The sequence below is a fragment of the Scyliorhinus torazame genome, chromosome 4 (assembly GCF_047496885.1).
Source record: "Scyliorhinus torazame isolate Kashiwa2021f chromosome 4, sScyTor2.1, whole genome shotgun sequence".
In the NCBI taxonomy this organism is placed as follows: Eukaryota; Metazoa; Chordata; class Chondrichthyes; order Carcharhiniformes; family Scyliorhinidae; genus Scyliorhinus; species Scyliorhinus torazame.
Genome location: NC_092710.1, coordinates 133,428,114 through 133,454,424, shown reverse-complemented (window position 1 = coordinate 133,454,424; position 26,311 = coordinate 133,428,114). Strand labels below are relative to the sequence as shown.

General features: G+C 46.3%; 1 protein-coding gene across 5 annotated transcripts in view; it reads left to right on the top strand.

Moving 5' to 3' along the window:
- Positions 1–916: 916 nt before the first annotated feature.
- arhgef10 (Rho guanine nucleotide exchange factor (GEF) 10) overlaps positions 917–26,311 on the top strand; it is a 445,239-nt gene continuing 419,844 nt past the window's right edge. For 2 of the 5 annotated variants that reach the window (XM_072498626.1, XM_072498623.1), the window contains exon 1: positions 920–1,140. The gene's annotated coding sequence lies outside the window, so the exon portion shown is untranslated. Of the gene's footprint in view, positions 1,141–26,311 lie in introns of all 5 variants that reach the window. The other 3 variants (XM_072498625.1, XM_072498624.1, XM_072498627.1) reach the window with 2 other exon arrangements.

The following is a 26,311-nucleotide window of genomic DNA, read 5'->3' as shown; positions in this document are numbered from 1 at the left end:
ATAGAGGAAATAAGGAGAAACTGTTTCCACTGGCTGAGGGGTACCACAGTTGAAGGTGATTGCCAAAAGAGCCGGGGACAACCTGCAGCATTTCTATTTTTATGTGGTGAGTTGTTCTAATCTGGATCACTGCCTGAAAAGTGATGTGAACTGATTCAGTAGTTACATACACATAATTGGATAAATACTTAAAGGGGAAAATGACAGGATTATGGGGAGTATGGGGAAAGAGCAGGGGAGTGGGATTAATAGATAGCTTTATCAGGAGTTAGCACATGCACAGTGAGCCAAATGGAGTTGGGGGGGGGGGGGGGGGGGGGGGGGGTCATAGAATGGTGTCGGCACAGACGGGTCCATTCGACCCACTGCACCCATGCCAGAATGACCCCTTTCTGACCTGTATCATCCCATGATTCTATGATATCCAGCTTCTGTGTTAAAATCCTAGAGCATTAATTGCCATTGTTTTGTGTCAATTCACATGGCTGAGTATTACAGAGCACTGTACGATTTAACTGGGGATGCATTTGTTTAATAGACGATTTTGAAGGATGCAACAATTTAAAGCAAATTATATGTAAATTAATAATAAATTATTAATAGAGACAGGCAATTTAAAAAAAAAAACTAAACGGGGCTGTAACTACGTTAGCTGAATGAAAGCACAATTCTCAGCGCTGTCAACTCGCTACCCCATTCAGCCAGTGACAATGAGCCCAGTGGCTGAAGAATGCAACAAAAGGCGTTGTCCCTGTGCTCCCTGCAGAGTCACAGCCAAGAGGAAGCAACATCTGTCCAGTGTTCACCCAGAACCACCGCGGCCGCCTCGTTGATTTCCCCTTCTCTCCTGCCATTTATAGAAATGTGTAGGTCGGTAGAGAGAGAAATCCATAACATCCAGCCAAAAGCAACAGCTGGACGCAATCTCAGCCTGTGATTGGGCTGGATGACTGACAGGCTGTTGAGCCAGTGAGAGGTTGAGGAAAGCAGGAGCCGCGGCCAGTGGGAGAGCTGGAAGGAGGTGGGACCAAGGGCTTTACCCGAGAAGTGACTGGGGGAGTGACAGTGGAAGGAGCTGGAGCTACATTTACTGCTGAAGTGGCTGAAATCCGTGGCAAACTTGGATTTGACACAGCGATGGTAAGTCTGCCCCAAAATTGAGGGTGGCCAAACAACAACAGCGAGGAGAAAGAAAACTCAGCGACCTCCCCCCTCCCCCTCTTGGGATATAAAAGGGTTTCTGGAAAATCAATTAAACAAACCCATCCATAAAAACAAAACTGGCTGAGATTCCGGGGGAGTTTACTGCAGATGAGAGCTCGTGTGGGGAGGGCGGGTTTTAATGTGGAGTTTGCTGGGCTGAGATTGCATGTAGAGACAAATCACAATAGTGTGCAAAATGTCTCTATTGTTCGGCTTGGAAAGTCAAAGGGTTGCCATGGTTCGGGTACATTAGAAGTTGGCATTTACCCAGAGGAAGCGACTTGTCAGTGCAGGACAGGAAGGGCGAGTGGAACACGGCGTTTGATTCTGCATCATTACCGTATTCACCATCCTTTCCAGTTAGTGAAAACCATGGCACCCCCCATGTATCAGAGCGTGATTTAAACACTGAACCTTGAGTCACAGCAGCAGTTCTGCCAGAAAAACTGATAACACCCAACAGCTTTTCTTTTGCAACTTTCCTAGCTTTCTGTGCTTCAGTTTTTTGCTTTTTTATAATGCAGTGCAAGTTTAACCCTTTCAATTATATTTCAGACTGCAAGACCAAAATCCGACCTGCAGTTTTTGAGTTAAAATATGAATTTTATTTACTTCGGTTGTTCAAGGTGGCATCATTCCTCCGATTTCATTGTTTTAAATGCACAACGTAGAGCTCTCTCTTATATTTCGAAAGTGTTTTAAAAATATAATCTGCCAAGCTTTCTGAGCAAATGCTGCAGATTGTGTCCAGGACAAGTATCCAGCACAATAACAACGTGCTGATACTTTCAAGGCCTTCACATGTGAGAGATAATTTATTGTGCCAAACTTTGTTTTGGATAGATACAGTCAGATCGAGGTACAAATTCTTGGACATTTTGAAGTAGCTCATTGCAGCTTCTGCCTTCACTACTAGTTTGATGGGTATTTTAATTGTCTCTTGTGAAGTGGTTTAGGATTTCAAATGCTGGTGCATTTGAGTTTGAACTTTTTGGGCTAATGTTTAAGAATCATATTCCTTCACTCGACTGTGAGATTTATACCAAATTGGAACACTTGTATCCAGCAAGAAACAAATTAGCTTACGCCAGTAACATCATTCTATTGGACATCACTCTAATTCCTCAGTAATTGCAGTAGATACAAGTTGATTTGTAGTTTTGCAATCCAATGGCAGTAGATGTTGATAAAGTAGTCTCTGACTTACAAATTACCATTTGCCATACAGTCTGCCATATTCTCAATAATTATCAGGGCTGTTTTGATTGCCACAACTTTGATCTTTCAAACCCTATGTGTTACAGTGAATCAGGAGCTTGACTGTGTTCTTGTAGAATGTGGAATGCTTATGCTTGACCTGGCACGATGCCATGCTGCGGGCGAGTTGCCAAGTATAAGCCAAGCAATTCCTTAGGAGGAGAGGAGAGGAAAAGCTACATTCTGGGTCAGATTGGAATATCTCCTAATAGGAGGTTATGGACTGCTGATGCAATCAGTGGAGCTGTTCCATCTGCCCTCTCAATTGAAATGTGATTAGCCAAAAATGTAGAAAATATAATTTTCAAATTTAGTATTTGCGAGTTGATTTTCAACTTCTATTTTGAATGATTTGTTTGAAATAATTTTGTGTTTACTTTACGGGCAGCATGGTAGCACAGTGGTAGCACTGTTGCTTCACAGCTCCAGGGTCCTGGGTTCGATTCCCGGCTTGGGTCACTATCTGTGTGGAGTCTGCACATTCTCCCCGTGTCTGCGTGGGTTTCCTCCGGGTACTCTGGTTTCCTCCCACAAGTCCCGAAAGAAGTGCTGTTAGGTAATTTGGACATCCTGAATTCTCCCTCTGTGTACCCGAACAGGCGACTAGGGGCTTTTCACAGTAACTTCACTGAAGTGTTCATGTACGCCTACTTGTGACACTAATAATTATTATTGTGTTCTGTGTACCGAGTAGACAGATAGTTTTCTCCCATGCTGCTGCTTTGTAACCAACTCTGAGAAGGTGCTTAATGTAGTGACAAGTTGTCAGTTACCTATCCACCAGGATCAAAAGCAGGCCATTCAGCCCCTCAAATGTGCTATCCCATTTGATAGGACCATGACTGATCTGATTTCTTAAAAATGCATTTACGGGATGTGGGCGTCACTGGTTAGGCCAGAATTTATTGCCCATCTCCAGTTGCCCTTTAGAAGGTGGTGATGAGTTGCTCTCTTGTACTGCTGCAGTCCTTGAATTGTAGGTATACCCACTGTGCTGTTAGGAAGAGAGTTCCAAGATTTTGACCCAGTGACAATGAAGGAAGGGCGATATATTTTGAAGTCAGGGTGGTGAGTGACTTTTGGGGAACCTCCAGGTAGTGGGGTTCCCAGGTATCTGCTGTCTTGTCCTTCTAGATGGTCGTGGGTTTGGAAGGTGCCCTCAATGCCATTTCCTCCATGCCCCCAATACCTTTGATTCCCTTGTTAGTCAAACATTTATCCAGCTTTGTCTTAAAAATTGTCCCTTAAAATAACCTACCATGGGATTAATGCTGCTCTTTGGCCTCTCATTTTCCACCCTCTATAAATTTGAGGTAATTCAAAACTATGTTACCCAAGTCCTAACTGGCTGCATATGTCCCATTTAGCCATTATCTCCTGTTCTCATAGATCTACATTGATTGTCATTTGAGCCATGTATTGATTTTAAAATTGACATCCTGTCTGCAGCCTTTGATACGATTGATTACACCGTTCTTCTCCAACACCTTTCCAATGTACCAAGCATCCTTCCATTCTCATCAATCAGATCGTAGCCAGAGTATCACTTGCAATAGTTTATAATAATAATCTTTATTGTCACAAGTAGGCTTACATTAACACTGCAATGAAGTTACTGTGAAAATCCTCTAATCACTCCGGCGCCTGTTCGGGTATCCAGAGGGAGAATTCAGAATGTCCAAATTACCTAGTAGCATGTCTTTCAGGACTTGCGGGAGAAACCCGGAGCACCCGGAGGAAAACCACCCAGGCGCAGGGAGAATGTGCAGACTCCGCACAGTCACCCAAGCTGGGAATCGAACCTGGGACCCTGGCTTGTTTCACCTCCTTCTCCTGCACTGCTACCTCTGGTGTCCGCTCAGGATTAATCCCAGGTCCCCACTCCTGTTTCTCCTCTTTGTTTTGCCCATCAGCAACATCATCCAAAAGCACAGTGTTAGTTTTCATATGTGCCCTGATGACATCCAGCTTAATCTTAGCACAACCTTTCCCCACTCCTCCACTGTTTTTACATTATCGTACCATTTATCCGAGTCAGAATTTTCCCCCAATTGAATATTGGGAAGAGTGAAGTCATTGCCTTCGTTCTCCGTTCTAAACTCTGTTCCTCAGCTACCGACTCCATCTTTCTCTCTCTGACAACAGCTGGAAACCAAGTCTGACTATTTCCAAACTTGGTACCATATTTGAAGCGGATGTGAGCTCCTCACCACACATCTGTACCATCACCAAGACTGCCTATTTCCACCTCCACTACATTGCCTAATTTTGCTCCTACCTCATTTCATCTTCTGCTAAAATCCTAATTCATGCCTTTGTTACCTCTATTTAAATATTCCAATGAGTTTCTGGCTGCCTACCACATTCTATCCTCTAAACTACAGGTACTAAACTGTACCTAGTCCCATTTAACATCACCCCTGTGCTTGTTCACCTACATTGCCTGCCATTCTAGCAGTGCTTATATATTAAAATGTTATTCCTTGTCCCTCCATGTCCTCCCCCCCCCCCCCCTCTCTATACCTGTAATGTCTTGCAACCCACAAACCTACACTCATCAAATTTGGCCTCTTGAGCACCACTGGTTTTAATTGTTCCACCCTGCTTTCAGTAACCTTGGCCCAAGCTCTGGAATTCCTTTTATGAACCTCTTCTTTACAGCACCCCTTAAAATATATCTTTTTGGCCATGCTTTTTATCACCTGGGTTAACATCTCATGTGACTTGTTGTCTAATTTTCCTTTGTAATACTCATAAGAAGTGCCTTGGAACATTTTATTTTGTTAAAGACACAATATAAAGAAACCCTTCATGGCCTCACCCTCTAATCTCTAATCTCCTCCAGCCTTTCAACACTCTGAGATATCTGCGCTCCTCGAGTTCTAGCTTTTTGGAGTTTTGCTAATTTGAAACACTCCATCATTGGCAGTTGTACATTCAACTCTTAAGTTTTGGAATTATTTTTATAAATCTCCCCACCTCTCTTTGCTCCTTTAAGATATTTCTGAACCAAGCAATTTAACTAATATCTCCTAGTATGGCTCAGTGTCAGATTTTAGTTTATTATGCCCCTGTGAAGTGCCTTAGGGGTTTTGCTGTGTTAAAGGTATCATGTAAATATAAGTTGTTATTGGCATCTTCTTTGCTTGCAGCTCCCCCACTCTTCTGGCACTGTGAGCACAGTCATGCCTAGCAATTATATGTCCGCACCATACTGCTGCAACTTTACTTTTTTTTTAAAATGTACCTTTCCCCTCTACCCTGTCTCCCATTGTCCTGAAATGGCTAATGGGGAAGTAAACAAATAGGTTAATTTTTACCTCATTTCTTTTTTGCGGATTTGAAATTATTAAAACATTGTAACTCCTGAGTAAGTGGATATGATGGAGATAGTGAAGCCAATAGATAGTGGTAGAGAGATTTGTGATTGGTTATAGTTTGTTGGGAAAATATTAAAGAATGTGAAAATTACTTTATATGATCTGTTCTTAATGTCTGTCTGTCTGAGAGTAAGCCTGGGTTGTTTGATTGTTCGAGAGCAAAGAAAGGCTTGGATTGTTTTATTGAGAAGATGCAAGGTATATGCAGTTGGAGACAATTGCATTAGTCTTTGGGTTTACCAGGAGTGGACTTTGAGTCTCCCCAAAGTCCGAGAAAGGAGTTGTTGTAATCGGGTTACAAACAGTTGCACTATCCATTTACGTCTAAGATAAAAGGGGGGTTGGGATCAAGGATAGTTAATTTGCAGTTCTACCTGGAAACAAAATGAATGGGTGAGATCTTCCAGCTGTTCACGCTGGCAGAATCTTCTGGTCCTGTTGATGGGTTTCCTTGCAGCGTGGGATAGATTCAATGGGAGATTCCATTGACAGCAGCAGGACCAGAAAATCCCACCGACGGCCAACAGCGGGCCCCTCCCGCCCGCCGCGGGGAGGCCAGAGAAACTCTCCCCATAGTGTTTTCAGTTGCCCAGGGAGGAGGGCAGATGAGATTGGTTTTGAGATCAGGTTACAGACCTCCCTACAAATCAATGACTATCAAGACAGATAGCAGAGTTTCTGTATGATCAGCAGAGAGAAGAGGCTGCTTGATTTCAGGCTATCACAGGTGGATGGAGGCAGGGGGAAGACAATCTTTTATGAAAGAGGTGTAGCCTACAGATTCCAGGAAATTCGCCTTACATGGACAGGACATAGAACATAGAACATTACAGCGCAGTACAGGCCCTTCAGCCCTCGATGTTGCGCTGACCTGTGAAACCACTCTAAAGCCCATCTACACTATTCCCTTATCGTCCATATGTCTATCCAATGACCATTTGAATGCCCTTAGATCTGGCGAGTCCACTACTGTTGCAGACAGGGCATTCCACACCCTTACTACTCTGAGTAGAGAACCTACCTCTGACATCTGTCTTATATCTATCTCCCCTCAATTTAAAGCTATGTCCCCTCGTGCTAGTTATCACCATCCGTGGAAAAAGGCTCTCACTGTCCACCCTATCCAATCTTCTGATCATCTTGTATGCCTCAATGAAGTCACTTCGTAACCTTCTTCTCTCTAACGAAAACAGCCTCAAGTCCCTCAGCCTTTCCTCATAAGATCTTCCCTCCATACCAGGCAACATTCTGGTAAATCTCCTCTGCACCCTTTCCAATGCTTCCACATCCTTCCTATAATGCGGCGACCAGAATTGCACGCAATACTCCAAAGGCGGCCGCACCAGAGTTTTGTACAGCTGCAACATGACCTCATGGCTCCGAAACTCAATCCCTCTACCAATAAAAGCTAACACACCGTACGCCTTCTTAACAACCCTCTCAACCTGGGTGGCAAATTCCAGGGATCTATGTACATGGACATCGAGATCTCTACGCTCATCCAGACTGCCAAGAATCTTACCATTAGCCCAGTATTCTGTCTTCCTGTTATTCCTTCCAAAATGAATCACCTCACAATTTTCTGCATTAAACTCCTTTTGCTACCTCGCAGCCCAGCGCTGCAGCTTATCTATGTCCTTCTGTAACTTGTAACATCCGTCCGCACTGTCCACAACTCCACTGACTATAGTGTCATCTGCAAATTTACACACCCATCCTTCTACACCCTCCTCCAGGTCATTTATAAAAATGACAAACAGCAGTGGCCCCTAAACAGATCCTTGTGGTACACCACTAGTAACTGGACTCCAGTCTGAACATTTCCCATCAACCACCACCCTTTGTCTTCTTCCAGCTAGCCAATTTCTGATCCAAACTGCTAAATCACCCTGAATCCCATGCCTCTGTATTTTCTGCAGTAGCCTACCGTGGGGAACCTTATCAAATGCTTTACTGAAATCCATATACACCACATCAACTGCTTTACCCTCATCTACCTGTTTGGTCACCTTCTCAAAGCACTCAATAAGGTTTGTGAGGCACGACCTATCCTTCACAAAACCGTGTTGACTATCTCTAGTCAAACTATTCCTTTCCAGATGATTATACATCCTATCTCTTATAAACCTTTCCAAGATTTTGCCCACAACAGAAGTAAGGCTCACTGATCTATAGTTACCGGGCTTGTCTCTACTCCCCTTCTTGAACAAGGGGACAACATTTGCTATCCTCCAGTCTTCTGGCACTATTCCTGTAGACAAAGGAGGAAGATGAATCATTGGAACTGGCTTTATTGCTGGTCATGGATTTGAGAAACCTTTGGAAAACTGAGGAAAGCGTCTTAGGACAGTCATTTAAAGTCCCTACTCAGCAAAGCAGAGATGCGGGAAGCCATTGGAGGCTGTGAGCAACTGTGAATTGTTTGCTATAAGGACTATAATTCCATGGAGAGCGTGATAAGCAGTTTAAAGTATAAGTGGCCTACAAAAAGAAAACAGTGTTTAGAAAATTGTGCTTTTCTTTGTTTGTTACAGAAGAAGTTTTAAAACATAAAATCTTGTTGGATCATTCTTTCAACCATCAAATGGAAGTTGAATCTCTTTTAGGAAATTATTGGTTTCTGCGTGGATTGTAACAACTTGTCTTCATACTCCTGATTATTTTGGCTTACACATCTTGCATTTTTGATCAATTTCCTGGTCTCCATAGCTTCAAGAATGCCAGTCCCTGCTCTGAGATAAGACCATAAGACATAGGAGCGGAAGTAAGGCCATTCGGCCCATCGAGTCCACTCCACCATTCAATCATGGCTGATTTCAACTCCATTTACCCGCTCTCTCTCCATAGCCCTTAATTCCTCGAGAAATCAAGAATTTATCAACTTCTGTCTTAAAGACACTCAACGTCCCGGCCTCAACCGCCCTCTGTGGCAATGAATTCCACAGACCCACCACTCTCTGGCTGAAGAAATCTCTCCTCATCTCTGTTTTAAAGTGACTCCCTTTAATTCTAAGGCTGTGCCCCCGGGTCCTAGTCTCCCCTGCTAATGGAAACAACTTCCCTACGTTCACCCTATCTAAGCCATTCATTATCTTGTAAGTTTCTATTAGATCTCCCCTCAACCTCCTAAACTCCAATGAATATAATCCCAGGATCCTCAGACGTTCATCGTATGTTAGGCCTACCATTCCTGGGATCATCCGTATGAATCTCTGCTGGACCCTCTCCAGTGCCAGGATGTCCTTCCTGAGGTGTGGGGCCCAGAATTGCTCACAGTATTCTAAATGGGGCCCAACTAGTGCTTTATAAAGCTTCAGAAGTACATCCCTGCTTTTATATTCCAAGCCTCTTGAGATAAATGACAACATTGCATTTGCTTTCTTAATTACGGACTCAACCTGCAAGTTTACCTTTAGAGAATCCTGGACTAGGACTCCCAAGTCCCTTTGCACTTCAGCATTATGAATTTTGTCACCGTTTAGAAAATAGTCCGTGCCTCTATTCTTTTTTCCAAAGTGCAAGACCTCGCACTTGCCCACGTTGAATTTCATCAGCCATTTCTTGGACCACTCTCCTAAACTGTCTAAATCTTTCTGCAGCCTCCCCACCTCCTCAATACTACCTGCCCCTCCACCTATCTTTGTATCATCGGCAAACTTAGCCAGAATGCCCCCAGTCCCGTCATCTAGATCGTCAATATATAAAGAGAACAGCTGTCGCCCCAACACTGAACCCTGCGGGACACCACTCGTCACCGGTTGCCATTCTGAAAAAGAACCTTTTATCCCAACTCTCTGCCTTCTGCCTGACAGCCAATCGTCAATCCATGTTAGTATCTTGCCTCGAATACCATGGGCCCTTATTTTACTCAGCAGTCTCCCGTGAGGCACCTTATCAAAAGCCTTTTGGAATAGATAACATCCATTGGCTCTCCTTGGTCTAACCTATTTGTTATCTCTTCAAAGAACTCTAACAGGTTTGTCAGGCACGATCTCCCCTTACTAAATCCATGCTGACTTGTCCTAATCCGACCCTGCACTTCCAAGAATTTAGAAATCTCATCCTTAACGATGGATTCTAGAATCTTGCCAACAACCGAGGTTAGGCTAATTGGCCTATAATTTTCCATCTTTTTTCTTGTTCCCTTCTTGAACAGAGGGGTTACAACAGCGACTTTTCCAATCCTCTGGGACTTTCCCTGACTCCAGTGACTTTTGAAAGATCATAACTAACGCCTCGACTATTTCTTCAGCTATCTCCTTTAGAACTCTAGGATGTAGCCCATCTGGGCCCAGAAATTTATCAATTTTTAGACCTCTTAGTTTCTCTAGCAGTTTCTCCTTTGTTATGGCTACCATATTCAACTCTGCCCCCTGACTCTCCTGAATTGTTGGGATATTACTCATGTCTTCTACTGTGAAGACTGACGCAAAGTACTTATTTAGTTCCTCAGCTATTTCCTTGTCTCCCATCACTAGATTACCAGCGTCATTTTGGAGTGGCCCAATGTCTAGTTTTGCCTCCTGTTTGTTTTTAATGTATTTAAAGAAACTTTTACTATCATTTCTAATGTTGCTGGCTAGCCTAACTTCATATTTGATCCTCGCTTTCCTTATTTCTGTAATCCAGGTAAACTTTCTGAGATCCAGGTAAACGTTTGATAAAATGGCCGGTGAATGAAAATTGGACTTTGTCTGTTAATTCTTTTAAAGTTTGTACCTTCACATGACGAATAGTCAACCTGCCATGAAACTCCTTGAGAAACAAATTATTTTTAATATATTTTTTAATTCTCCCTCTCGCTCTTTCTTGCTCTCTCTCTCTCTTCCACCCCCCCCCCCCCCAGAAAGCCCCCCACCCCCCCCCCCCCCCCGAAAGATGAAGGATTTTCATGACCTTTGGACATTCCAAAATGCTTTACAGTCAGTTACAGTCAAATGCTTTCTGCTGTGGAAGAATCTTGAACTAGGGGTCACTGTTTAAAAATAAAGGTCTTCTCATTTAAGACAGATGAAGAGAATTTTTTTCTCACAGAGGGTCATGAGTCTTTCAAACTCCTTTCCTTGAAAGGCAGTGGAAGCAGAGCCTGTCATAATATCTACTCATGTATATACTGAAGTGCAGACAGGCAGTGATTGACATACAGGACGACCAATAAGCACACAACACAGTGCAGCCAATCACCAGACATGTCACTACCACTATAAAGCCAGAGGGCACTAGGTTTCCCGCTATCTCTGGACCCAGCCACTGAGGCAGTCAGAGTTAGTGAGCTGGCCAGTGCAAACACCATGCGGTAGCAAGTAAGTCTGGTCAGGCTAATACAAGGTCTCCAGTCAGTTCAGTATAGTGTCGACCCACAGCTGAACATGTATATCAGTTCTATCGTTGAATAAAACAGTGTTGGATTTTCTCCAGTGTTAAACGTCTGCTTCCAGCTTCCTTGCATCAAGTGCAGTCCACATCGAATCAGTCAGCCTTTAAATGTTTTGAAGGTGATAGGTTCTGAGAAACAGTGGGGGGAAAGGTTCCATTCAGATCAGAATGGTGGGACAGGCTCAGACAGCCAAGTGGCCTACTCCTGCTCCTAGTTCGTATGTTCGCTTATGAAGTATTTTTGAAGTACAGTCACTGTTGAGATTTGAGAAATATGGCAACAAATTTGAGCACAACCAGCTCCCAGAGTCTGCATTATGATAAGAACCAGATAATCCATTTTAGTTCTGTTGGGTAAGGCATAACTATTGACACTTGTGAGAACTGTCCTATTTGCAATATAGGCACGAGATTTGTTATGTTCACCTGAATGGCAAGACTGGGCCTCAGAAGTATCCCTGACAGTGTGATTCTCCATATGTGCAGCACTGGAATGTCAGCCTGGATTATGTTCTTGTTTTTCCAGCACAGTACTTGACCCCATAACCTTCTGACTCTGAGACAATTAGCCAAGGCTGACATTAAACAATGTCAAACTGACTGATTGCTTCTCTTGTTTTATTCATGCATAGATGTGCGCATGTATTATAGCAGGACCAACACTTCAATGCCAATCCTAATTGCTATTGAAAGATGGTGGTGAATCACCACCATGAAGCATTGTAAGAGGTATGTTGATTGTTACTCTCACATTGATTTTCAGTAGACCCAGCAATAATTAAACAATGGCAATGTATTTCCAATTCTAATTGTTGTGTGACTTGGATAGGAATTTGCAAAAGGTGGTATTCCCACATGGATGTTGCCCTTGCAGTTATAGAGTTTGCAGATGGCAGCACGGTGGGACAATGGTCTCACAGCGCCAAGGTCCTGCTTTCGATTCTGGCCTTGGGTGACTGATGTGTGGAGTTTGCATGTTCTCCCTCTGCGTGGGTTTCCTCTGGGTTTCTTGGTTTCCTCCCACAGTCCAAAGATGTTCAGGTTAGGTAGATTGGCAATGCTAAATTGTCCCTTTGTGTCCAAAATTGCGCAAGTCAGGTGAATTGGTCATGCTAAAAATTGCCCCTTCGTCTGCAGATTCGGTGGGGTTACGGGGATAGGACGGGGGAGTGAGCCTAGGTAGGGTGCTCTTTCAAATGTCAGTGCAGACTTGATGGGCCGAATGGCCGCCTCCTGCACAGTTGGGATTCTATGGAAGGTGCTTTTGAAGGAGACTTTGGTGTGTTGCTGTAGGTCGTCTAGCAGCTGGGACATATTGCACACTGCACTGATGGTAGATGTAGTGAACATTTGAAGTTGGTTGATGGGCTGCCTATGAAGGATCCTTTGTACTGGATGGTGTTGAACTTCTTGGATGTTGGAGCTGCACTCATCCAGAAAGGTGGAAAGTAATCTGTCACACTCCTGACATGTGCCTTGTAGATGTTGGTCAGGCAGTGGCGTATTGGGAGGCGAGCCATTCGGCACAAGCACCCTGTCGCTTACAGGCTCTGGTGACCAGTATTTATATGTGTCATAACCCCCATGAGAACCTTTGCCGGTCTCCCCATGGGACTCGTGGAGTACGAGCTTTCCAGATCGGGGGAGGAGGCCACCCAACTGGAGCTCATTAAAGACTACACATAAAAGCTGCAGTTGTTGGGTGTCCCAGCAAGGAATGGATTGGGAGGGGGAGTTACTGCCGTTGGTAGAGTTTTGTAGACAGTTTATTAAACCCTTGTTCCACTGCCGCTGGCTTCCTCAAAAGGACAAAAGTAAACTTCGGACTCGCTTGTGGAACCGCCTAGCCACCCTGGACGATGACTATCCCGGGGCCTGTGGTAATAAAAGTTCAAGATGCCACTGTTTGTTAAGCTGGAAACCTTCGATGCCGTCCTGGAAGATTGGAGCCACTATGCTGAATGCATGAGGTACTCCTACCAGGAAAACTGTATTTTGGGGTGAGACCATCAGAAAGTCATCGTCCTGACCGCTTTTGGAATTATAAAATGCCTCACTTACCCGGCTGTACCAGACTCTAAATCCTTTGATAAGTTGGTCATGTTGGTAGCTGAACATTATGACCCTAAACCTTCCTAAATCATGCAGGGGTATAGGTTTAATACGGCGATGCTCTCTCCAGGTGAATCGGTCACCGACTTCTTGACCCACCTTAGGCATTTGGCAGAGCATTGTGAGTTTGGGCAGTCCCTCCGAAATGTTGAAGGAAAGGCTGGTTTGTGGGTCATGACCACTCCGAGGAATCTGTTGGCAGAGTTGACCTTCGATTTAACATGGGCCATCGAGTTGTCACTGTCCCGTAAGCATGCAGAGAAAGGAGCGCAGGAGCTGCAGGCGTCCATGGACAATGGCGTCCATAGTTTGGCCTGCCCTCCGTTTCGGCTTCCCACTGCATCACTGGGCAATGCTGATCAGGTCAGATCACCTCCCAAAGGGCAACTCCAGGGGCAATTCCACAGCCGGGCCACGCACTCCGGAACCACTGCAGATTTACGGGATACCTCCCCCGAGGATGAAGGCGAGAGCCAGCCTCTTTGCCACTCGTGTGGTCAGAGGACATGTGATGGCCAGAGCTGCCAAATGTGCCACAGAGAACACTGTCCACGGCAGCCGACAAGATCACCACGAGTCAGAATCTTCCACGTAATCCCCCTGGATGAGGAGGACTGTTTGATGCAGCTGAACTGCATCACGGCCCCAAAGGTAGTGCTGATCCAGGTCACGTACAAGTAAAGGTCACCTTGTGGTAATGGAAGTTGACACTGGAGCTGTTAATTCCATCGTGCATCAGATGATTTGGCGATTTCGTGCAGGGATCATGCCATTGATGTTGCAGGAGACGAAGGCGAGGTTAGCAGCCTATTGTGGTGAGACATTGAGTATTGTGGGGACCACTGTAACTCCAGTAATATACGACAACAGTCTGTCTAACTTCCCTTGGTCATGGTACGGGCACCGGCGTCCAATTTGCTGGGCTGTGACTTGTTGCGAGTCCTCCGTTTCAACTGGCAACAGGTTTTTCGGATGGGCACTGGGAATCTATACGATTTATTGCGCAAATACCCCAGAGTGTTCCAGGAGGGTCTGTGCAAGATAAAAGAGGTCAATGCCCATATCTACGTGGATCCTGATGCTCAACTCCAGTACTTTAGAGTGAGGTCTGTCCCCTACACATTGCCTGCCAAGGTTGATGCGGACCTACAGCGCTTGAAGGATCTAGGAATTATACACCGTGTGCAATTTGTGGAGTGGACAGCACCTCTGGTGCCAGTAACCAAGCCTGACAAATCTGTCTGACTCTGTGGAGATTACATGCTCCTGATAAACAGAGCATCACATCTGGATCTGTACCCCGATTCTTAGAGTGGATGATTTGTACGCAAAACTGGCTGGAAAATGTTTCTTTACGAAACTTGACATGAACCATGTTTATTTACAGGTGGAGTTAGATCCAGCGTCCAGACCATTTGTGACCATAAGCACCCGTAGAGGGTTATTTGAAAACACACACCTGCTTTTGGGGTCGCATCTGCCCCAGTGATTTTCCAGCATGTAATGGAAAGTATCCTGCAGGGTCTGACAAAGGTTGCCGTCTATCTAGATGATGTGCTCACCACGTGCGCCACGGAGAAAGAGGACAACCTGCAAGAAGTGCTCAGGCGGTTTTCCCAAGTGAGCTGAAGAGGAGCAAGTGTGCATTACGCGCCAGAGCGGTGACTTACTTCCTTACCAGTAGGTCTGGTCCACCTACTCTGCAGGGTGGACAGAGATAGTCTACACCCAGTGGAGCATAAGGTTTGGGCCATAAATAGGACCCGGACCCCGAAGGACACCATTGAACTCTGGTAATTTCTAGGACTGGAAGATTATATGGGAAGTTCATCGCCAACTTAGCCATCTTATTGGCTCCACTCCATATACTGTTGACGAAGGATCAGAAGTGGTTCTGGGGAGGCAGCACGGTGGCGCAGTGGTAGCACTGCTGCCTCATGGTGCCGAGGCCCCAGGTTCGATCCCGGCTCTGGGTCACTGTCCGTGTGGAGTTTGCACATTCTCCCCGTGTTTGCGTGGGTTTCGCCCCCACAACCCAAAGATGTGCAGGCTAGGTGGATTGGCCACACTAAATTGCCCTTTAATTGGGAAAAATGAATTGTTCTGGGGTGTCTCGCAAGACAAAGCATTCGCCAGAGTAAAAGAGCATCTGTCATTCACACAGCTCCCCACTCAATCGGCCACTCATCCTAACATGCGATGTCTCCCCCTGTGGTACTGGGGTGGTACTGGCTCACAGATGGGACGACTGCACGGAACTCCCCACCAATTTTGGGTTGAGGATCCTGGCTGATACAGAATGATGATATTCTAAAATCGAAAAGGAGAGCTAGGCGGTAATATATGGAGTCAAGAAATTCCACCAATATGTTTGAAGGAGGCACATCTCTATCATGACTGACCACCAGCCCCTGCTTGACATTTTATGAAGGATATGGAAATTCTAACCATCGCATCAGCCAGAATTCAGTGTTGGGCGCTTCTACTCGCCATGTATGAACATTTGTTTCAACGCCACCTGGGTACGCAGATTCCCCATGCCGACACTATCAGTCATCTACGATTGCCCATGAGGTCCCCATTTTTGCCAGTGGCTGATGAAGTGGTTGCAATTCTCAATTTTATGCATACCTTACCAGAGACGGCTACTTACTCGTCAGTGCGAGCATGGACGCAGTGGAATCTGAGACTGGCGAAACTCCGCCATATGCCTTTGAGCAGCATAATGCAGTGGATGCCTTCTGTACCTTACAGCCGTTTCCCCCAGAGGCTCTCCGAGCTCAACGTGGAGGGCATTGTCATATTGTGGGGAGCTCATGTAGTCATCCCACTGCAGAGTCAGGGGTCCCTGCTGAAGTACCTACACAGTGGTCACCCGCATGCCTCTAAGATGAAGATCCTGGCACAGAGTTAGGTATGGTGACCTGGCATCGATGGGTACTTTGGTTCATACACAGCTGCCCGACGTGCCAGGAGCATCAGAAGCTCCCCCTGATGGCCTCCCTTCAGCCAGGACGCCACGGGTGCGACTGCATACGGACTTTGCAGGGCCTTTCTTGGGGTCAATTGTTCTCGTTATCATGGATGCCCACTGGAAGTGGCTTGATGTATTCAAGATGGCCTTGACGATGTTCAGGGCCACTGTAGAAAAGCTCCGGTGCTTGTTCAGCATCCATGGGATCCCTGAGGTCCTGGTGATAGACAGTGGTACGTCCTCCATGAGTGAGGAGTTTGCCACATTTGCAAAACAGCCAATATGTCAGAACCGCCCTGTATCATCCCTCATTTAACAGCTTTGCAGAAAGGGTGATCTAGACCTTTTAAAAAGGCCAAAAAAAGTGATCCATGGGCACGCAACTGGTGTGGTTCCTATTTAACTACCGTACAACACCACATGTGACGACACAAGAGTGTGGTTAGGCAGCCCCCAAGAACAACGCTCACACTTGTACTCCACCCCAGAGAAGAATCCATTCATCCTCGCTTTAGTCAGTTACGCTCTTGTGCACCAACATGAATTGGATGAATCTAAGCCGAGCACCTGAGGACGTGGAGTTGACCCTGTGAAGGGCCTCACTCCCTCTCATCATCCAGAGTGGAACTCAGCTCACCCTCCCATTTAACCTTCACCTCCATTCAACGGAGCCAACTCTGCTGATAAGATCTGGCCGTATACGCACAAAATAGTCTCCCCCCAGACCCGACCCAAGACAAAATCCTCTTCAACAAGGAGGAGGGTGGTGCCTTGCATGAAAGATTGTGAATCATCAAGTATCTGAAAAGACTGGAATCAGGCAGTTGAAATTTCTCCGTCAGCTCACTAACGCCGGCAAACCTTCGCTCCCCAAACCTCTGAGACCTTCCCCTGCCATGACTTAAATGTCTAGTTGTTGCAAGGCGGGGGGTAGCAAAGACATGAAATAGAGCTTAAAATGTTGCCAGAAGTGCTTCCAGATTCTCAGAGTTGACACCATTCCTGGATTCACAGAGAAAGGTAATGATGCACCAAGGCTAGAAACCTTGCAGGAGCTCGTCTTCATTTGTCCCCATCTGGAACCTGGTTCACTGAACCACAACAGCACCTTCTGAATATCGGCTGCCCAGTAATAAAATAATAAATTAGGTCGAGCTAAGCCTTCTGACTGCTTATCTTTCTGCAGCAACACCCTATGGATCCCTGGAGTCTTACTTGCCCAAATAAATGAGGACACTAATTTATTAACTTTGACAAAGAAGGACTTGGGGAGAAAAGTGGGGAGACATGAAAAATAAATAAAATGAATGTGCTCCTGAGTGTGAACCCTGCCCGCCAAGGACGGGGGGAGGTTGTCCCACTTCTGCAAGTCAGATTTGACACCATTGCCCAGGCTAGTATAATTTAATTTATAAAGCGAGGCCCAATCATGGGCCATCAGGATACCCAGATAACAAAAGCTAGGTATGGGCTCTCTCCCCCGGGGAATTAACCAGGAAGCATTCGCTCTTCTCCAAGTTCAACTTGTACCCAGAGAAGGAGCCAAAGCTCCCAAGCAGCTTCATTATCTTGTCCATAGTGGATACCGGCTCTGTAATATAAAGAAGCAGGTCATCTGCATACAAGGACAGCCTGTGCTCCAGGCCCCCCCCCCCAATTTATTCCCCTCCACTCAACCGAAGATCTCAGTACTGTGGCGGGCGGGTCTGTTGCCGAAGCAAACCGGAGTGAAGACAATGGACATCCCTGCCTCTTACCTCTATTCAGCGGGAAGTATCTAGAATTCAAAGCATGCATGTGAACACCAGCAGTGGCGGCCCTATACAGTAAAATAATCCAAGTGTAATCTTCTGTCCAAATCCAAACCCCCCCCCCCCCCCCAAGAATCTCAAACAGAGATTCCTACTCCACTCTATCAAGCGTCATTCCGGCATCTAGGGGGGAAATAATCACCTCCAGCTTGTGCACCGAAGAGGGGGAGAGTAGTAGGTGACATATATTGGCCTTCTGACAATTGCCGATGCTTAAATAAGCCCGTCAGGTATGCCATGATCACCTGTGGATGCAGGGGTTCAACCATAGTGCCAGCACTTTGGCAGGTAGCTTAACAGCCACATTTAAAAGTGGAATAGGTCGATACAACCCACCTTCTGTTGGGTGTTTATCTTTCTTGAGGATCAAGGGATGGAGGCCTGTGCAAAGGTAAAGTAATGAATCTTTAAAAATACCTAGAACTAGGTGTGCCAATTGCTCTGCAAACTTCTTACAAAATTCAATGGGGAAGCCATCCAGGCCAGGAGCTTTACCAGTCGGCATCAACTCAATCCATTTCATAATTTCCTTCCTGCCAAATGAGGATTCCAACTCTTCACGCCTCTGCCCACCTGCAGCTGGGATCTAGCCAAACAAATCAGTCACAACCGAATCTTCAGGTGGAGGCTCCGATCTATAAAGATCCCGATAGAACAATTCAAAAGCCGCATTGACCCGAGGATGGGCGGAAACCAGGCTGCCGCTCGAGTCACGTAGCTGAAGACCTCCTGGGAAGCCGCCTGTCACCTCCGTTGGTGATCAAAGAGGTGACTGGCCTTCTCTCCCTATTCATAAAACATACCTCTTGAGCATTGCAACTGGCCCACTGACCTATCCATTGCCAATGGTTCAAATTGTGTCTGCAATTATTTCCTACTTGCAAACAACTCTGTGGTTGGGACAAGTTAGTACTGGTGGTCCTCTTCAAGAATGGAATTCACCAGCCTCTGCTGCTCGACCCTTGCTGCCTTTACCATGTGCACTTTGTCAGAAATTATCTCCCCCCTTACAACCACCTTCAGGGTTCCCCACAATGATGCACTCACTTTTATTAAATTTAATAAATTCCCTAATGGTGGTGTACATGCGTTCACAAAATCTCTTGTCTGCTAATAATGCCTATCCAACTGATGGACGCTGGGACGGTCATGATGCTGGTGCCATATCAATAACGTGTGGGGCATGGTCCAAAATCACAGTCGCTGAATAACCTGTCGCCTGCGGGTTCACGCTCTGTGCTGCGGGTGATGCACAAATCAAGCAGTGTGTCGGTGTCTGTCACCTGACTCGCAGCCCCCAGCGCGATCTGGATTGTGCCCACACTGGGCGTGATCCAGATAATTATATTTAAATGATCCATTATGCTCCATTAAATATATATACGACCGACTTGAGGCCTCATCCGGGTGCCAATTAGTACTGGTTTCGACAAGTGGAGACCAAGAGTGATGGCCACTCTAGGAGTCTCAGAGGCCATTAGAGCCCCAAGGGGTTTGGGGGAGGACAGGACATGACCCTGACCCACTCCCTGACACCTGGGCACCTTGGCAGTGCCAAACTAGCAGCATCCGGGTGCCAGATTAGCACTGGCAAGGATTGGGGCCTGAGGGGGGCAATGCTCATAAAAGGGGGTGTGAGGAGGTATGAAGGGTAGCAGGATGAAGGGGGTTTTGAAGGAGCCTCGTAAAGGTTGGGAGGTTAAGGGAGGGTCCTGAAAGGTGGTGACCTGAAACAAGGGTTGGGGTTGGGGGGGGGGGGGGAGCCGGAACGGGACTATCCTGACGGAGGGGCTTGAGGGGGGAGGGCCTGAAAGGGGGATCTCCGTGACCCCATAGCGGGGTTTCCTCATGTCGAGGGGGGTAATGTCCATGCCTGCGGGGAATGGCATTGCCTGTGAATGGGGAAGTGGGAGACCCTCAAACTCACTTAGACTTTGGGGCACCCTTTCAAAATAGAGCCCCGATCTCTGAGGAGCTGGTCTCACCGGTGAGTTCAGCTCCTCACTAATGAAAAGATTTCTAAGTGTGGGCTAGACCAGGGAGAAATTCCCTGAGGCCCAAAAATGACTAAATGGGTGAATCCAAGACTGGATCTCTCCCAAAAAGCCAATGGGAAATACCCCACCAATCCTGCCCAAAATGACACTTAGCGCGCAATCTTTCCAAAAGGGAACAAAGTCTCCTAGCGAGTGTGTTTAGCTGAATCTTTTCTGGCACTAACAATTCCGAGAAACACATGACTATTCAACATGAATCGCTTTGAATAAGGGGCCTGAACGGGGAACACGTGGCCAAGTCCGCACATAGTCCCGTTTGTTTACAATGGGGAGATCCGCTCGCTGGAACTCTCCATTGTAGCGAGAGATCGGGACTCCATTCTTAAATTATGCCCTGACCTCTGAGGGCTCCAAAACAATATCTGACCTCGATATCTGCTGATGTAGGCACTGCCAGGGTGCCCAAGTGGAACCAGCAGTGCCAGGGCACCACCCTGCCCAAAGGGGATGCGGCTGGGGACCTCTGATCCCCTTGGAGACCCCACGAATGGCGTTTTTTCTGGTCCCCGTTTGTGGGGACCAGTACCAAACGCCGCTCACCCAAGATCTCTCAGGCAAAGGGGTGGAATCCGAAAGCCATGGGGCACCTCGAGAATCTGCACATTAGAGTAAGGCTTACTGCCTCGTTCTAATATGCAGATTTGCCAAAAAGTGACCCCGCCCATTGTGGGCGGGACTCACCTTGCAACATCTTGTGAGAATGCGTTGAATCTCACGAGGCGTTGCAAGCCGGGTCGATCCCAGTGCAGCATGGCAGTGGAATAGCGCCCTTAGAAATATTTTGGGTGAAATGCGGCCACTATCTCTGTTCCAAATTTAATAGAGGCGGGGTCCTGAATTTTGGAAAGGATAGAGGGGAGCTTATTACTATTTCATTGGCAGATTTTTCCAGTTGACTTTTAGCAGCTTGCATGTCGTATTAAAAGACGTTTCAGAAATGGTTACTCTAGTCACATGACTTCATTCTCCACAATGATTTCAGAAGGTATTTGCTTAGTTGATGTCTGAACTGACTGTGGTTATTGTTCCATGGCCTATAAACTTCCGAGTCCTTAGCTTTTGAATGTTTCATTATTATCTGGATGAGATAGGAGGATTGATTACCTTTCATGTAACTCTTGTCCTAGTAGGCTTTTTGTCTCTGCCTTATAGAAATGCAAAAATGAGGTCCTCTGCAGTTACAGTAAAGCCTTTTAAAAATAAATTTAGCATACCCAACTTTTTTTTTTCCAATTAAGGGGCAGTTTAGCGTGACCAATTGACCTACCCTGCACATCTTTTAGGGTAGTGGGGGTGAGACACTCGCAGGCACGAGGAGAATGTGCAAACGCCACACGGACAGTGACCGGGGCTAGGATCGAACCTGGATTCTTGGCGCCGTGACACAGTGTGCCACCGTGCTGCCCCTATTTCAGTAAACCATTTTAAGTAGTACTTAGCATCAGCAGGTGTAAAATCCTACATAAGGATGTTGTGGAATGTCTGAAGTGTAATTCATATTGGTTCTTTCTAGAAACTGATTAACTTGCAATACCATACATCAGGTGACTTGTGACGGTCATCTCAAGTGGGTGTATTTTATTGCTTTTAAAAAGTTTGTTTTTGACATCCATCACAAGTCACATCGTTTTTACAATATATAGTTGATTACACCACTGAGAATATGAGGGATATTTGAAAGATTTCAATGTAGTAGATTTTTTTGCAATGCGAATCCTACAAAGTGATATATTGAAAGTGACATAAATTATAAAAGTTATTTTATAAAAAATTTGACTGAAATCAATGATTTCAAAGGCTCAGCTGATTTTATTTGTTTTAAAATTTAGTTTTATTAATTATTTTTAATTATATTCAGCTCTATTAGCTGACTAAAGAAAAGAACCATTTTATTGGCAGCAGTTGAATCAGCTACTATATAACTGCAGTTTACCGATTTTAAAGAAAATCCATAACGTTGTTAGTAATGGGAGGTAATTTATACATGACAATTGAAGCAGCTAGAATTCAGTGAAAGATGTCAAATGTCACAAAGATACCGGGAAATTCTCCCTACTCTGCGTTTCCGACCCCTGGAAAAATACAGGCCTGATGGGGTTTTGTTTTATAATCTCCATTTGATCTGAGTTTTTAAATTTATCTCTTTGTGGTGCAAAGTTTGATCTACCACAGCATGTCTGAGGCCAGGAGGGTGGGAGTTATTAACACATTTATTTCTGTTGCACGGACTGCTACTCTGTAACAAAAATCCTCCAGTCCCACTGACGATGAACCGCTGCCCCGGGTTTCCCAGCGGTGGGGGTTGGGCGGGGGGGGGGGGGGGGGTGGGGGTGGGGGGGGGTGGGGGTGGGGGGGGGGGGGCGTGTATACAATGGGAAGCCCTGTTGAGAGGAGCCAGACCAGAAGATCCCTCCATTGACCGAGGCCGGTCCTCCTCCACGAAACAAGCCGTGGGGGAGCATGGAAAATCCCATCCCCTTGTTGCAGTGGATTCAGATTATCTCCACAACTAAGGGAGTAAATCTGAAGTGAACAGATCCAACCCTAAGACGGGATAATTTAGTTTATTTTTACTATTCATGTCCATTAATATGTCAACTTTGGAGTAAGCCACTGTCGTGAGTATAGGTTTGCTGCTGTGGTGCTAGCATTGCTAATTATTATCAGCAAGTTAGTGCAATGAAACCGTGACTTCATACTAATTATGGATTCCCATTTTGCAGAGGAATGTTTTGCCTCAGGAACTGACCAAAATAGCTTAAACTCATTTTGTGTTGAATCTTTAATTGCTTACAATGCCACCAGTCTTCGTGTTACAATTCCTTATGCCAGTTCTTCATTTTAAAAACTTTAAATGATCATAAACATATTCATCACATTTCTGAAGCAATTGAGAGAACAAGGAACACTTGAAATCACTGGTAACCCTGATAAATTTGCTACATGTTGTTACAATACCAATAGAGACTGGTAACCTTTAAAAGGTGATTTGAATTCCTACTAACCGACTTGAATGATCACACAACAAGATTTGACGTTTTAAGACTTTTACAGTAACAAACAAACCAACATAATTATTGACTAAATACTACTTAATGGACAACCAATATACCAAACTGTAGGAAAGATATGATGCCTTAGCTTCCTATCGTGACTGAAAACCCCATGTTGCATGTTGCACTGCCCACTCTGCAGAATTGTGGTCTTCACACAAACCAGTCCAAGGTTACACCCAACTTCCAACAGGCTCTCTTCTCCACAGCTCACAAAGTCATAATGCACGGTGTCTGTTGAGAATAGTTTTTCCCATTCTTCTTCGAGCTCCTGAACTGACTTCCAGCAGCAAGGTGCACTCCGATGACTCCTCCTCCTGGTCACACCAGGGGCAAATCTTCCTGTTTTCTTAAATTACCACTTGTCCTGTATCTTAGATCAGATAATGAGCTTCCACCTACATTCTGCCTGTTTGGGCTGACCGCCTCCACCCTTTTCCTCTCTCCAATTCTTTCTCTCCCTATATATAATGCTGTCTCTCCTGCATGCTCTCAATCATGCTCTCTCTCTTTCACTTGCTGAGACACACACTTTTGCTCTGTCCAAGAGCCCTGAGTAAGTGCACAGAGGCTTATTGTCTGGCACAATTAGTGAGAGATTACATGCTCCTCTGCATACTGAATTTTACCTTGAATTAAAGGAAATAGTTTAAAACATAACCATCTTTTAAAACTTTCCACTTGGAACACTTTTTAGTATTGTGTTCTTGGGTACATTTTACAGTGATGTCAACACAGTGCCCTGCATTGACTAAACGCCTGTTATGTGTAAATAATGCTGTTAAAATTTATTTGAGAAACATTGGAAGGAAAGCAACATAATGGTTCATTTTCTAATCTGAAACACAACTTTTGGTGAACTCCATATGTTATAACACTATTGACTGTCACTTGTAATGATCATCTTTTCTGTGTTCTGCCTTTGGAAAAAAAATCCTTATCAAAATCTCACGATACTATCGCATGTGGTACTTCAATATATTCCAATAAAGTTGGACCAAAGTTACACAAAGGAAGTTATTGAAACTTAAGTTTAAAATATATACCGGCAAATCTTGCTACCGAAAAGAGCAGGGTGTTTCTTTGTTCAGCTAATTCTTGTAATTGTAGAAAATTGTGCAGTTATTTCTGATGAGAAAAGAATAACTAAATAGTGTGCACCTTAATGCAAAGTGTTGCTCTTATGTGTAACTAACTCTAAAGTTTTCTTCTGAGGTAAAAGCCGGACCTTTAGTCCAGCGGTTAAGATTTTCAATGTCAGACTGATTTGATTGGAAGTATAATGGAAAGCTAAATTGATCATGCCTGCAACGATAAGATTTCCAATAAATGTTGTTTTGGAGCATCCTATCTTTCCAGGGTTTAGTGCTACACTTGGATACAGTCATTTTACTCTCATGCCATGTTCTCAGAAATGTGGGGCGGGATTCTCCCCTATCCGGCGGGGCGTGCCGTACACGGCGCCGAGGAGTGGCGTGAACCACTCTGGCGTCAGGCCGCCCGGAAGGCGCGGAATCATCCGCACCTTCAGGGGCTAGGCCAGCGCCGGCGGGGTTGGCGCCGTGCCAACCGCCGCCGAGCTCCGTCGGTCTCCGCGAGTTGGCTCATGCACGGGAGCGCCAGCGTGTGCTGGCGTCATCCCAGCGCATGCGCAGGGGGTTTCTTTTCCGCGCCGGCCATGGCGGAGGTTGACAGCAGTCGGCGCGGAGGGAAAGAGCGCCCCCACAGCACAGGTCCATCCCGCGGATCGATCGGCCCCGATTGCGGGCCAGGCCACCGTGGGGGCGCCCTCCCCTGAGCCAGATCCCCCTGCACCCCTCCGAAGACTCCGCAGGCTGCCTGTGGAGCCAGGTCCCGCCGGTACGGACCTGGTTTGATTTACGCCAGCGGGAGCGGCCGTAAACGGGGTGGCCACTCGGCCCATCGCGGGCCGGAGAATCGCCGGGGGGGGGGTCGCTGCTAGCGGCCGCCGACCTGTGTGGTGCGATTCCCGTGAAAGATAAGTTCAACAAAGAAAAGTATGGGGGGGGGGGCGGGATTCTCCCATTCGGCGGCAGAGTGTCCACGCCTTCGGAAACGCCATCTCGTTTCATGACTGCGTGAACGGGCCGCTGGCTGTACCGATTCTGGCCCCTGCAGGGTGCCAGCATGGCGCTGGGGCGGTTCACGCCACTCCAGCCTTTCATCCCGGCGCGAACTGTGCACCGTGGGATCCACGCATGCACAGTGGCGCTGGCGTCAACGGGACATGCACAGTGGCGCTGGAGCCTACCCGCGCATGCGCGGTGGCATCCCACAACGCGCTGGCCCTGACGCAACATGGCGCGGGACTTCAGGGTCCGGCGCATAAGAAAATTAGCCCAAGAGGCCGACCCGCCGATCGGTGGGCCCGATCGTGGGCCAGGCCCCATCGGAGGCCCACCCGGAGTCAGAGCCCCCCCCACCCACACAGGCCGCCCCCCCGACCATGCGCGCAGAGTTCTCAGTGGCTGCGACCAGGTGTGGACGGTGCCGGTGGGACTCTTGCCGCCTTAGAGCGGCCGCTCGGCCTATCCGGGTCGGAGAATCGGTGGCCCTGCCGTGTAGAGTGGCCCACGACCGGCGCCGTGCCAAACGCGCCGGCGCCGATTCTCTGCTCCGCGGTTGCGGGGGTTATCCGGCCTGGCGCGGGGCTGGGAGAACCCGCCCGGGGTATTGCATTTTGGAAAGAAAAATAAAGATGTCACGTATTACATAGAAATTAAGAATCTCTATGTGGCAGAGGAACAAAGGGATCTTTGAGTACAACTACACCAGACGCTGGAAGTTGCAACACTGGTTAATAAGGCCCTAAGCAAAGCAAGCCACGCACTAGGGTTTATTTCTGGAGGGATAGATCTGAACGGCAAAGACATACAAACCTGTTTCAGACATTGGTTGGAGCACGCTTTTGCAGTATTGTGCACAATTTTGGTTGCATATGGAGGCACTGGTGGTGGTTGAATAAAGATTTACGATACCAAAACTGCAGGACAAGAATTAACAGCCTGGATCTTTTTTTCTGTTGTAAAGAGAAGGCTGAGTGCTGACCTGATCAGAATTATGAAAG